This window comes from Oryctolagus cuniculus, chromosome 6 (assembly GCF_964237555.1).
Source record: "Oryctolagus cuniculus chromosome 6, mOryCun1.1, whole genome shotgun sequence".
NCBI lineage: Eukaryota > Metazoa > Chordata > Mammalia > Lagomorpha > Leporidae > Oryctolagus > Oryctolagus cuniculus.
In genome coordinates, this window is record NC_091437.1 from 119,428,116 (window position 1) to 119,440,190 (window position 12,075).

The window sequence follows — 12,075 nt, forward strand, 5'->3', positions numbered from 1 at the left end:
ATCCCCCAAATGGCTGCCACAGCCAGTGCGCTGCGCCGATCTGAAGCCAGGAGCCAGCTGCTTACCCTGGTCTCCCATGTGGGTGCAGGGCCCAAGCACTTGGGCCATCCTCCACTGCACTCCCGGGCCACAGCAGAGAGCTGGACTGGAAGAGGAGCAACCGGGACAGAATCTGGCGCCCCAACTGGGACTAGAACCCGGAGTGCCGGTGCCACAGGTGGAGGATTAGCCTAGTGAGCTGCGGCGCCGTCCAATAAGTCTACTCTTAAATGAAATGAAAGCACCAGCTGGAATGTGAATAGATAGAATTGTCTATGACGATTTCAATGCTGGGTTAATTAAGTAGGCAGAATTAGGTGCCTGTGTCAATTCAACTGCTGTGGCATTTTCCATCTCTCTGCCTTTTCCAAGATAACTTTGATAGGACCAGTTTTGACCAGATCAGAGCGATTTTGACCCCATTGATGTTAAATTTTATTTAAACTTTAATATGCAAGTCAGTTCACAAATCAAGACTGCAGCTTAAAGAGGCCCTTAAAAATTTGCAGATGAAGCTACCTTTTATCATTCTTAAAAGTTTTCAATTAAATTTTGTATGTAGCTGGAAGTTACAGAAGTATTTTTTGCTTTGTCTTTTGATCTCTTGTTATTTCTAGAACTTTTGGTTAGAGTTGGCACTTCATGGCCATTTCTTCCACATCCTTGGATTCAGGCAATCATGGATCTAAAAATATTTTTTAACAATCCTGTAAACAAGTACAGATTTTTTTCTTATAATTGTTCCTTAAACAATACAGTACAGTGACTACGTACATTGTATTAGCCTTAGGTTATAAGTAATTTAGAGATGATTTAAAGTACATGTGTGGTATGTGCAGGTTGTATATTTTTTTCTTTCTGTTTTTTCTCTGCATGCACTTATGGAGCCATTGATGGAAAATCTGATCACTACACAGACTGTCAATAGGAAGCATCAGTTTCAATGTGTGTGACCGACTGCAGTACTGCAGCATTTTATATAAGAGACTTGAGCATCTGCAGTCTTTGGTGTCTTCAGGGAGTCCTGGAACCAATTCTCTGTGGATACCAAGGGACTATATTTCCTATATTTCCAGTTTTTATATTTCCAGTTTTTACATCTCCTAATTCTTTATGGTGGTTTATCTCTTTATAAATTTTATAGTTTCTGATTATTACCTCATCCTTGCAAAAGTTTTTTTCCTTCTGAAGAGGTCCTTCTTTTAAAGCTTTTATTTAATGAAATTAAATTTCATAGGTACAACTTAGGGAATATAGCGGTTCTTCCCCCCCTAAACCAACCCTCCCATCCCGACTCCCACTCCACCTCCTACTCCCTCTCCCATCCCATTCGTCATTTTTTTTAAAGATTTATTTATTTATTTGAAAATCAGAGTTACACAGAGAGAGGAGAGGCAGAGAGAGAGAGGTCTTCTATCCAATGGTTCACTCCCCAATTGGCCACAATGGCCAGAGCTGTGCTGATTCGAAGCCAGGAGCCAGGAGCTTCCTCCAGGTCTCCCATGCAGGTGCAAGGGCCCAAGGACTTGGGCCATCTTCCACTGCTTTCCCAGGCCATATCAGAGAGCTGAATCGGAAGTGGAGCAGCTGGGTCTCAAACCGGCGTCCATACGGGATGCCAACACTTCAGGCCAGATCATTAACCTGCTATACCACAGCACTGCGCCCCCATTCTTCATTAAGGTTGATTTTTAATTAACTTTATATACAGAAGACCAACTCTATACTAAGTAAAGATTTTAACAGTTTGCACTCAACATAGAAAGTACTGTTTGAGAACAAGTTTTTTTTTCTTAATAGAAAACTTTTATTTAATAAATATAAATTTCAAAAGTACAACTTTTGGATTAGAGCAGTTCTTCCCCCCATAACCACCCTCCCACCTGCAAACCATCCCATCTCCTACTCCCTCTCCCATCCCATTCTTCATTAAGATTCATTTTTAATTATCTTTATATACAGAAGATCAACTCTGTACTGAGTAAAGATTTCAATAGTTTGCATCCACACAGACACACGAAGTATAAAGTACTGTTTGAAGATTAGTTTTACTGTTAATTCTCATAGTACAACACATTAAGGACAGAGGTCCTACATGGGGAGCAAGTGCACAGTGACTCCTGTTGTTAATTTAACAATTGACACTCTTATTACACTCTTATTTATGACATCAGTGATGACCCGAGGCTCTTGTCATGATCTGCCAAGGCTATGGAAGCCTCTTGAGTTCACAAACTCTGACCTTTTTTAGACAAGGCCATAATCAAAGTGGAAGTCCTTCCCCCCTTCAGAGAAAGGTACCTCCTTCTTTGATGGCCCTTTCTTTCCACTGGGATCGCACTTGCAGAGATCTTTCATTTAGATCCTTTTTTTTTTTTTTTTTTTTTTTTTGCCACAGTCACGTTTTTCCATGCCTGAGATACTCTCATGGGCTTTTTAGCTAGATCCGAATGCCTTAAGGGCTGATTATGAGGCCAGAGTGCTGTTTAGGGCATTTGCCATTCTGTGAGTCTGCTGTGTATCCCGCTTCCCATGTTGGATCGGAGAACAAGTTTTACAGTTAATTCTCATAGTACAACTCATTAAGGACAGAGGTCCTACATGGGGAATAAGTGCACAGTGGCTCTGTTGTTAATTTAACAAGTAACACTCTTATTTATGACATCAGGGATCACCTGAGGCTCTTGCCATGAGCTGCCAAGGCTATGGAAGCCTTTTGTGACCACGAACTCTGTCAGTATTTGGACAAGGCTGTAAACAAAGTGAAAGTTCTCTCCTCCGTTCAGAGAAAAGCACATCCTTCTTTGATGACCACTTCTTTCCACTGGGGTCTCACTCATAGAGATCCTTCATGTAGGATATTTTTTGCCACAGTGTCTTGGCTTTCCATGCTTGAAATGCTCTTATGAGCTTTTCAGCGACATCCAAATGCCTTAGGGGCTGATTCTGAGGTCAGAATGTTACTTAAAGCAATTGTCATTCTATGAGTCAGCTGTGTGGACTGCTTCCTATGTTGTATATTCCCTCCTTTTTAATTCTATTATTATTACCAGGCACTTGATGCTATTTATATGACCTCTTTAACACTTACTCCTATCTATATGTTCACTTTAACAATATGATCACTTTAACAATTAAGATGGCATTTCTACCACCAATTTTAATGAGTTTGGAGTCCCATGACAAGTTTTTAAACTGTACCCTTAGAAGTACATACATAGGACTGTGTGCAGAACTATACAGCTTAACAGTTGCAAGCCTCCTCCTCCTTCTTTTATTCCCCCTCATATTTTTAGTGAGATCTATTTTCAATTGACTTTATACACATATGATTAACTCTATGTTAAGTAAAGAGTTCAACATATAGTATGAAGAAGAGAAAAGAAAAAATAAGAATAAAAATTATTCCTTTGGCCGGCGCCGTGGCTCAATAGGCTAATCCTCCACCTTGCGGCGCCGGCACACCGGGTTCTAGTCCCGGTCGGGGCGCCGGATTCTGTCCCGGTTGCCCCTCTTCCAGGCCAGCTCTCTGCTATGGCCAGGGAGTGCAGTGGAGGATGGCCCAGGTGCTTGGGCCCTGCACCCCATGGGAGACCAGGAAAAGCACCTGGATCCTGGCTCCTGCCATCGGATCAGCTCGGTGCGCCGGCTGCAGCGGCGGCCATTGGAGGGTGAACCAACGGCAAAGGAAGACCTTTCTCTCTCTGTCTCTCTCTCTCACTGTCCACTCTGCCTGTCAAAAATAAAAAAATAAAAAAAAAAATTATTCCTCGACAGTCAAGACAAGGGCTGATCAAGTCATTGTTTCCCAGAATGTCAATTTCACTTCTACAGCTTTTGTTTTAGGTGGATTATTAATTCTCACAGATCAGGGAGAACATATACTATTTGTCCCTTTGGGACTGGCTTATTACACTAAGTATAATGTTTTCCAGATTGATCGATTTTATTGCAAAAGACTGGATTTCATTTTTTACTGCTGTATAGTATTCCATAGTGTACATATCCCATAATTTCTTTATCCAGTCTTTAGTTGATGGGCATTTAGGTTGATTCCATGTCTTAGCTATTGTAAACTGAGCTGCAATAAACATGGAGGTGCAGATAGCTCTTTTGTTTATTGATATCATTTCCTTTAGGTAAATTCCACGGAGTCAATGATTGGATTATATGGTAGGTCTCTATTCAGATTTCTGAGGTATCTCCATGCTGTCATCCATAGTGGCTGTACCAGTTTGCATTCCCACCAACAGTGGATTAGGGTACCTTTTCCCAGCATCCTATCAGCATTTGTTGTTTGTTGATTTCTGTATGAGAGCTATTCTAATGGAGGTGAGGTGAAACATCATTGTGGTTTGGATTTGAATTTCCCTAGTGGCTAGTGATCCTGAGCATTTTTTCATGGTTCTGTTGGCCATTTGAATTTCCTCTTTTGAAAAATGTCTGTTGAAATCCTTTGCCCATTTCTTCACTGGATTGTTTGTTTTGTTATGGAGATTCTTGAGCTCTTTGTAGATTCTGGTTATTAATCCTTTATCAGTTGTGTAGTTTGCAAATAATTTCTCCCATTCTGTTGGTTTCCTCTTCACTTTCCTGACTGTTTCTTTTGCCATACAGAAGCTTCTCAATTTGTAGTAATCTCATTTGTTAATTTTGGCTTTGACTGCCTGTGCCGCTGGGGTCTTTTCCAGGAATTCTTTGCCTGTGCCAATGTCTTGCAGGGTTTCCCTAATATTCTCAATTAATTTGATGGTGTCAGGTCATAGATTTAGATCTTTAATCCATGTTGAGTGGATTTTTGTGTAAGATGTAAGGTAGGGGTCTTGCTTTATACTTCTGCATGTGGATATCCAGTTTTCCCACCACCGTTTGTTGAAGTGACTGTCCTTGCTCCAGGGATTGGTTTTAGCTCCTTGGTCAAATATAAGTTGGTTGTAGATGTTTGGATTGATTTCAGGTGTTTTTATTCAGTTCCATTGGTCTATCCATCTAGTTTTGTACTAGTATCAGGCTGTTTGGATTATAACTGCCTTGTAGTATGTCTTGAAATCTGGTATTGTTACACCTCTTGCTTTGTTTTTGTTGTGAAAGATTGCTTTAGCTATTCGAAGTCTCCTCTGCTTCCATATGAATTTCAGCATAATTTTTTCTATATCTGAGAAGAATGTCTTTGGTATTTTGATTGGTATCACATTGAGTCTGTAAATTGTTTTTGGAAGAATGACATTTTGATGATATTGATTCTTCTAATCCATGCCATGGAAGATTTTTACATTTGTTGGTATTTCTTCTATTTCTTTCTTTAATGTTTTTTAATTCTCATCATAGAGGTCTTTGACATCCTTGGTTAGGTTTATTCCAAGGTATTTGATTGTTTTTGTAGCCATTATGAATGGGATTAATCTTAGAAGTTCTTTCTCAGTCACACACATTGTGTATACAAAGGCTGTTGATTTTTGTGTACTGACTTTATATCCTGCTACTTTACCAAACTCTTCTATGAGTTCCAATAGTCTCTTAGTGGAGTCTTTTGGATCCCCTATATATAGTATCATGTCATCTGAAAATAGGGATAATTTGGCTTCCTCCTTCCAAATTTGTATCCCTTTGGTTTATTTTTCTTGCCTAATGGCTCTGGCTAAAACTTCCAGGACTATATTGAATAGTAATGGTGAGAGTGGACATCCCTGTCTGGTACTGTATCTCAGTGGGAATACTTCCAACTTTTCCCCATTCAATATAATGCTGGCCATGGGTTGTCATAAATTGCCTTGATGGTATTGAGGAATGTTCCATCTAAACCCAATTTTCTTGGAGTTTTCATCATGAAAGGGTGTTGTATTTTGTCAAATGCTTTCTCTGCATCTGTTGAGATAATTATATGATTTTGTTCTTTAATTTGTTAATGTGATGTATCACATTGATTGATTTGTGAATGTTGAACCACCCCTGCATTTGAACCATCCCTGCATAACAGGATAAATCCCACTTGGTCCAGGTGAATGATCTTTCTGATGTGTAGTTGAATTTGGTCAAAATTTTGTTGAGGATTTTTGTATCTATGTTCATCAGGGAAATTGGGCCATAATTCTTTCTCTGTTGCATCTTTTCCAGGTTTAGGAATTAAGGTGATGCTGGCCTCATAGAAAGAATTTGGGAGGATTCCCTCCCTTTCTATTGTTTTGAATAATTTGAGAAGAATTGGAGTTAGTTCTTCTTTAAATGTTTGGTCGAATTCAGCAGTGAAGCCATCTGGTCCTGGGCTTTTCTGTTGGGGAGCCTTTATTACTGATTCAATTTCTGTCTTGGTTATGGGTCTGTTTATGTTTTATATGTCTTTATGGCTCAATTTAGGTAGGTTGCATGTGTCCAGCAATCTATCCATTTCTTCTAGGTTTCCCAGTTTGTTGGCATACAGCTCTTTGTAGTGGTTTCTGATGATTCATTTTTATTTCTGTGGCATCTGTTGTTATATTTCCTTTTTCATCTCTAAATTTATTGATTTGAGTCTTACTCCTTTTTTTGTTGGTTAGTTGGGCCAATGGTGTGTCAATTTTGTTTATTTTTTCAAAAAACCAGCTCTTCATTTTGCTGATCTTTTCTATTTTTTTTGTTTCAATTTTGTTGATTTCTTCTTTAATATTAATTATTTATTTTCTCCTACTAGTTTTGGGTTTGGTTTGCTGTTGCTTTTCTAGATGCTTGAGGTGCATAGATAGTTAATTTATTTGGTGCCTCTTAGTTTCTTTATGTAGGCACAAGTTGGTATAAACTTTCCTCTTAATACTGCTTTTGCTGTATCCCAAACATTTTGGTATGTTTTATTATCACCTTCATTTGTTTCCAGAAATTTTTTTTATTTCTCTTTTGATTTTTTCTGTGACCCACTGTTCATTCAGGAGCATGTTTTTCATTTGCCATGTGTTTGCATATGCTGTAGAGATTCTTGAGTTGTTGATTTCCAGCTTCATTGCATTGTGGTCTGAGAAGGTGCATGATATGATTTTGATTTTTTTGAATTTGCTGAAACTCACTTTTTGACCTAGCATATGGTCAATCCTAGAGAAAGTTCCATGCACTGGAGAAAAAAATGTGTACTCTGTGGCTGTTGTGTGGAAGGCTCTGTAGATATCCACTTGGTCTCTTTAGTCTATGGTGTCAATTAACTCTGTTGTTTCCTTTGTTGATTTTCTATCTGGTTCATCTGCCCATTGCTGAAAATGGGGTATTGAAGTCCCCTGTCACTACTGTTTGAATCTGTATCTCCATTTAAATCCCTTAACAATTCTTTTAGATAGCCAGGTGTCCTGTAATTAGGTGCATATACATTTATAATAGTCACATCTTCCTGTTGAATTGATCCTTTAATCATTATATAGTGTCCTTCTTTGTCTCTTTTAATAGTTTTTGTGTTAAAGTCTAATTTGCCTGCTATTAGGATGATCACACCAGATCTTTGTCAGTTTCTGTTAGCATGGATTATCTTTTTCCATCCTTTCCCTTTCAGTCTGTGTGCATCTTATTGGTAAGGTGTGTTTCTTGTAGGGAGCAGATAGATGGGTTTTCTTTCTTAATCCATTCTGCCAGTCTGTGTCTTTTAACTGGGGAGATGAGACCATTTACATTCAGTGTGACTATTGTTAAATACTGTCTTTGCCTGCCGTATTTCCTTAAAAAGTCCTGTTTATAGATTTTGGATTTCATTTGTACTTTTGTTGGGTCATTTTCTGCATTCATCTTCTTTCGTAGTGATGTTCCTCTTTCTGTGTTTCTGTGTGTAGCACATCCTTGAGCATCTTTTGTAGGATTGGGCAAGTAGTTACAAATTCTTTCAATTTCTGCTTGTTGTGGAAGATCCTTATTTCTGCTTCATTAATAAATGAGAGTTTTGCAGAGTAGATATTCTGGGTTAACAGTTTTTTTTTTTTTTTCTCTTAGGATATGGAACATGGCTTGCGAATGTCTCCTTGCCTGTAGAGTTTGTGATGGGAAGTCTGGGGTGTATCTAATAGGGTTTCATTTGAATGTGATTTGTTGTTTCTCTCCTGCACATTTTAAGATCTGTTCTTTGTGTTTTACTGAGGTGAGTTTTGCCACAATGTGTCGTGGTGAAGGTCTCTTCTGGTCTTGTCTATTGGGAGTTCTGTGTATTTCTTGTACTTGGATGTCTCTTTCTATCTCCACATTGTGGAAGTTCTCTGTTATTATTTCATTAAGAAGGTCCCCCTTTTTTTTTTGACAGGCAGAGTGGACAGTGAGAGAGAGAGACAGAGAGAAAGGTCTTCCTTTGCCGTTGGTTCACCCTCCAATGGCCGCTGTGGCAGGCACGCTGCGGCCGGCGCACCGTGCTGATCCGATCTTTCCACATCTTCTGGATTTCCTAGGATCCTTAATTTGTATCGTTTGATAGAATCTTGTGAATCTCCAACTGTGATTTTTGATTTTGCAATTTCTTCTTGTATTTGGTCTGATTGTATTTTTTGAGAAGTTTGTTTTCTAGTTCTGATATTGTTTCTTCTGTTTCATCTATTCTATTGCTAAGACTTTCCATTGCATTTTTTATTTGGTCTATTGAATTCTTCATTTCCAGTATTTCATTCTGGCTTCTCTTTAAAATCTCAATTTCTTGGGAGCACTTTTCATTTAGATCATGAATTTGTTTCTATTGCTTCTAAGTAATCTGACTATTAATTTTCTGAATTCCTTTTCTGGCATATCCTTGATTTCGTCTTCTTTAGCCTTTATTATTGAAGATTTGTATTGCTCCTTTGGTGAGCTCATAAATTCTTACTTATTCTTATTAAGCATTTTTCCTTTTTTCTTTGGCATTTCTGGTTGGTTTCTGGTTGATTTTATTTTTAACTTGATTTCCCTCTGCTATGAGCTGCTATGTGTCTGTGCATTGCAAGTGGAAGCATGCAGCTTTGCCTCCTTGAGCTCTTTTTACTTCTTTTTTTTTTTTTAAAGATTTATTTATTAAAAGTCAGAGGTTACACAGAGAGAAGAGAGGCAGAGAGAGGTCTTCTATCCAATGGTTCACTCCCCAGATGGCCGCAACAGCCGGAGCTGTGCCGATCTGAAGCCAGGAACCAGGAGCTTCTTCCAGGTCTCCCATGCAGGTACAGGGGCCCAAGGACTTGGGCCATCCTCCACTGCTTTCCCAGGCCACAGCAGGGAGCTGGATTGGAAGTGGAGCAGCCGGGTCTCGAACCAGTGCCAATATGGGGTGCTGGTGCTTCAGGCCAGGGCATTAACTCACTGAGCCACAGCGCTGGCCCCTCTTTTTACCTCTAGCTCATAATGGAGGCGGGCACCAGGGCTTTGGTGCACTAAGCCCCACCTACTGCGGCAAGGCTCACTTCTCACTGGTTCTTGAAACAAGCTTGGGTTCTCTCTGTTTAGGATTACTCCTTGTTGTACAGCTTGTGTGGTGGGGAGGAAATCACTGAAATGCTGGGATCCGTGTTCCCAGGTGGGGGGTACTGTGAAGTGGCCCTGCAATCGATGGCTGTGTGAGTGGGAGGCGAACGCGGTAGCTCCCTGCTTACACTTGAAAATGTAAACAATCAATATGGCTTTTCCCCACTGGCTGTAGGTCCGGTTAGGGGAGGGGAAGACACAGATGGACCGTGGCATGCCCAACCTTTCCACCCATTCCCCTACAATTTCTCTTTCTTCCTGCTTGGAGCTTCAAATGCAGTGTGCCAGGTTTCCGCACCCACCACTGTCTGCAGCTCTGTGGACTCCCTACTTCTCACCTGGTTTGCCACTGTCCACAGCTCTGTGGACTCTCTACCTCTCACCTGGTTTGCTGCGGGGTGGCAGCGCCAATCTCGGTGAGTCCCTGAGCTGCTCCTTCACTGCATGTCCGCCACCCCTCCGTCCTCTCTGCTCCCCCCAGTGTGGACCTGAGCAGTCTCTGGTGGACTCCTGGGCCACGCTGCATGAACTTCTTCATATTCTGCTGCCTGCTTGTATTCTGTGTGCTCACAAACTATCCATTTTACCCCTGTGTGACTCGGAACGACCTGCTGCTATACCACCATCTTGGCTACCTCCCGAAGATGTCTTAAGAACCTGGTATTTGTGAATTGTCTCTGTAGGCAGTTTAGTATTTGCAGCTACTGCAGCCCAGGGTTTTCAGTGTTCCTGTACTGACTTTTATTTAATTTCTCAGTTGAGCTTCTAGTGTCACAGATAGTATACACTGGCCTCTAATGTGCGTGTGGACAGCTCTGGGTTTTCAGTGTTTCTTGATTGACTTTTGCAAACCCCAAACCCTAGATAGACAGAAAAATGTAAACCTACTGCTTCCCTTTGTTACTTTTGAGTTAATTTTGATTTCTAAAATTTTAACTGACAGAAATTATACATAATATGTGGCACATGTGATGTTTCTTTACATGTATACATGTGATGTGGGAAGTACTCAGGATGTGTCTCTCCTTTTCTTCTCTCTTTTTTTTTTAATTTATTTTAAAGACAGAGTTATAGAGAGGCAGAGGCAGAGAGAGAGAGAAGTCTTCCATCTGCTTGTTCACTCCTCAAATGGCTGCAATGGTTGGAGCTGGGCCTATCTGAAGCCAGGAGCCAGGAGCTTCTTCTGGGTCTCCCATGCAGGTGTAGGGGCCCAAGGACTTGGGCCATCTTTTACTGCTTTCTCAGGCCACAGCAGAGAGCTGGACTGGAAGTGGAGCAGCCAGGACTTGAACTGGCACTCATATGGGATGCCAGTGCTGCAGGCAGCAACTTAACCTGCTGTGCCACAGTGCCGGCCCCAGGATGTGTGTCTTTTGCCATGTTAGTACTAAGGCTTTTTGCAAAATGCCTAGGAATGCCTTCAACAAAACTCCTTTCTGAAATTGTGGTGGAGATAGTTCTACAGAATTTTTCAATTTGGATGCAGGTTCCAATTTGGCTGTTTAACACTCTCATGCTCATGAGTCGGTTAAATTCATAAGAACTCCTGTAACCCCAGCCAAAGGCAGGAGCAGCTGAAATCCACAACATAGCCTATTAAGATCTGCTGGGTTATACACGATTCCTGGAAGCACTGGCCCCAGCAGCACATCTAGCTTATTAATAAATCATCGCGTTGACAATGTTTAGAGCCCTAGGACCAAGCCACTGCACATAGCTCTCTAGCTTTCCAAAATGTGGGGCATCTCTGAGAGGCTGTCAAAACAGCAGAACTGTGGCCTGGAACTCTGCCATGTGGAGGCTCGAGGTAGCGGACAGACTCACAGAAGTAGATGGCAAGGCGTGCGGGAAGGGCGTGATTGGGGTTTTCTTTATAAGTTCAGTAAGGTACAGCAACAAAACTCAGGCTCTCTTTGCCTAATTCCTGGCAAACCAGGGTTTAGTGATTCTGTCCTGCCTAACGCGGTTCCGCTTCTTTTCCATGATGACCTCATTTTGGCGATGGGTTTTCATCCTGATCAGATAAATAGATGCTGACTTGGCAGCTCGTTTCTTCTTGCCTGTGAGAATGTGAACTGGGGCTCCATGTTTTCTTTGCTATTTTTTTGCTATTGTTTTAAAGATTTTTTTAAAGGCAATCCTGAATAAAGACACACACACACACACAGAGAGAGAGAGAGAGAGAGAGAGAGAGATCTTCCATCTGCTAGTTTACTTCACAAATGGCTGCAATAGCCAGAACTGGGCCAGGCTGAAACCAGGAACCTGAAACTCCATCTAGGTCTAGGTCTCCCATGTGGGTGTAGGGGCTCAAGCACTTGGCCCGTCTTCCACTGCTTTCCTATGTGCATTAGCAGGAGCTGGATTGGAAGTGGAGCAGCTGGGACTCGAACTGGTGCTCATAGAGGATGCTGGTGTTGCAGGCAGCAGCTTAACCTGCTGCACCACCTTGCTGGCCCTGCTCCATGTATTCTTTACAGGTATCTTTGTTTGGGGTTATTTAATGCTGAATCCATGCCTTGAGCACTGTCCTATCCCTTTTTTTTAAATGAGATAACAGCAAATTAGTGGACAGTTTATGACATATGATATTAGTGACATGGTGATTTCTACATT

The 12,075-nt window shown here is 41.1% G+C and overlaps 1 protein-coding gene across 4 annotated transcripts in view; it reads left to right on the forward strand.

Annotated features, from left to right (window-relative positions):
* PDP1 (pyruvate dehydrogenase phosphatase catalytic subunit 1) overlaps positions 1 to 12,075 on the forward strand; it is a 159,037-nt gene that overhangs the window by 94,197 nt on the left and 52,765 nt on the right. The gene's annotated exons all lie outside the window — the stretch shown is intronic.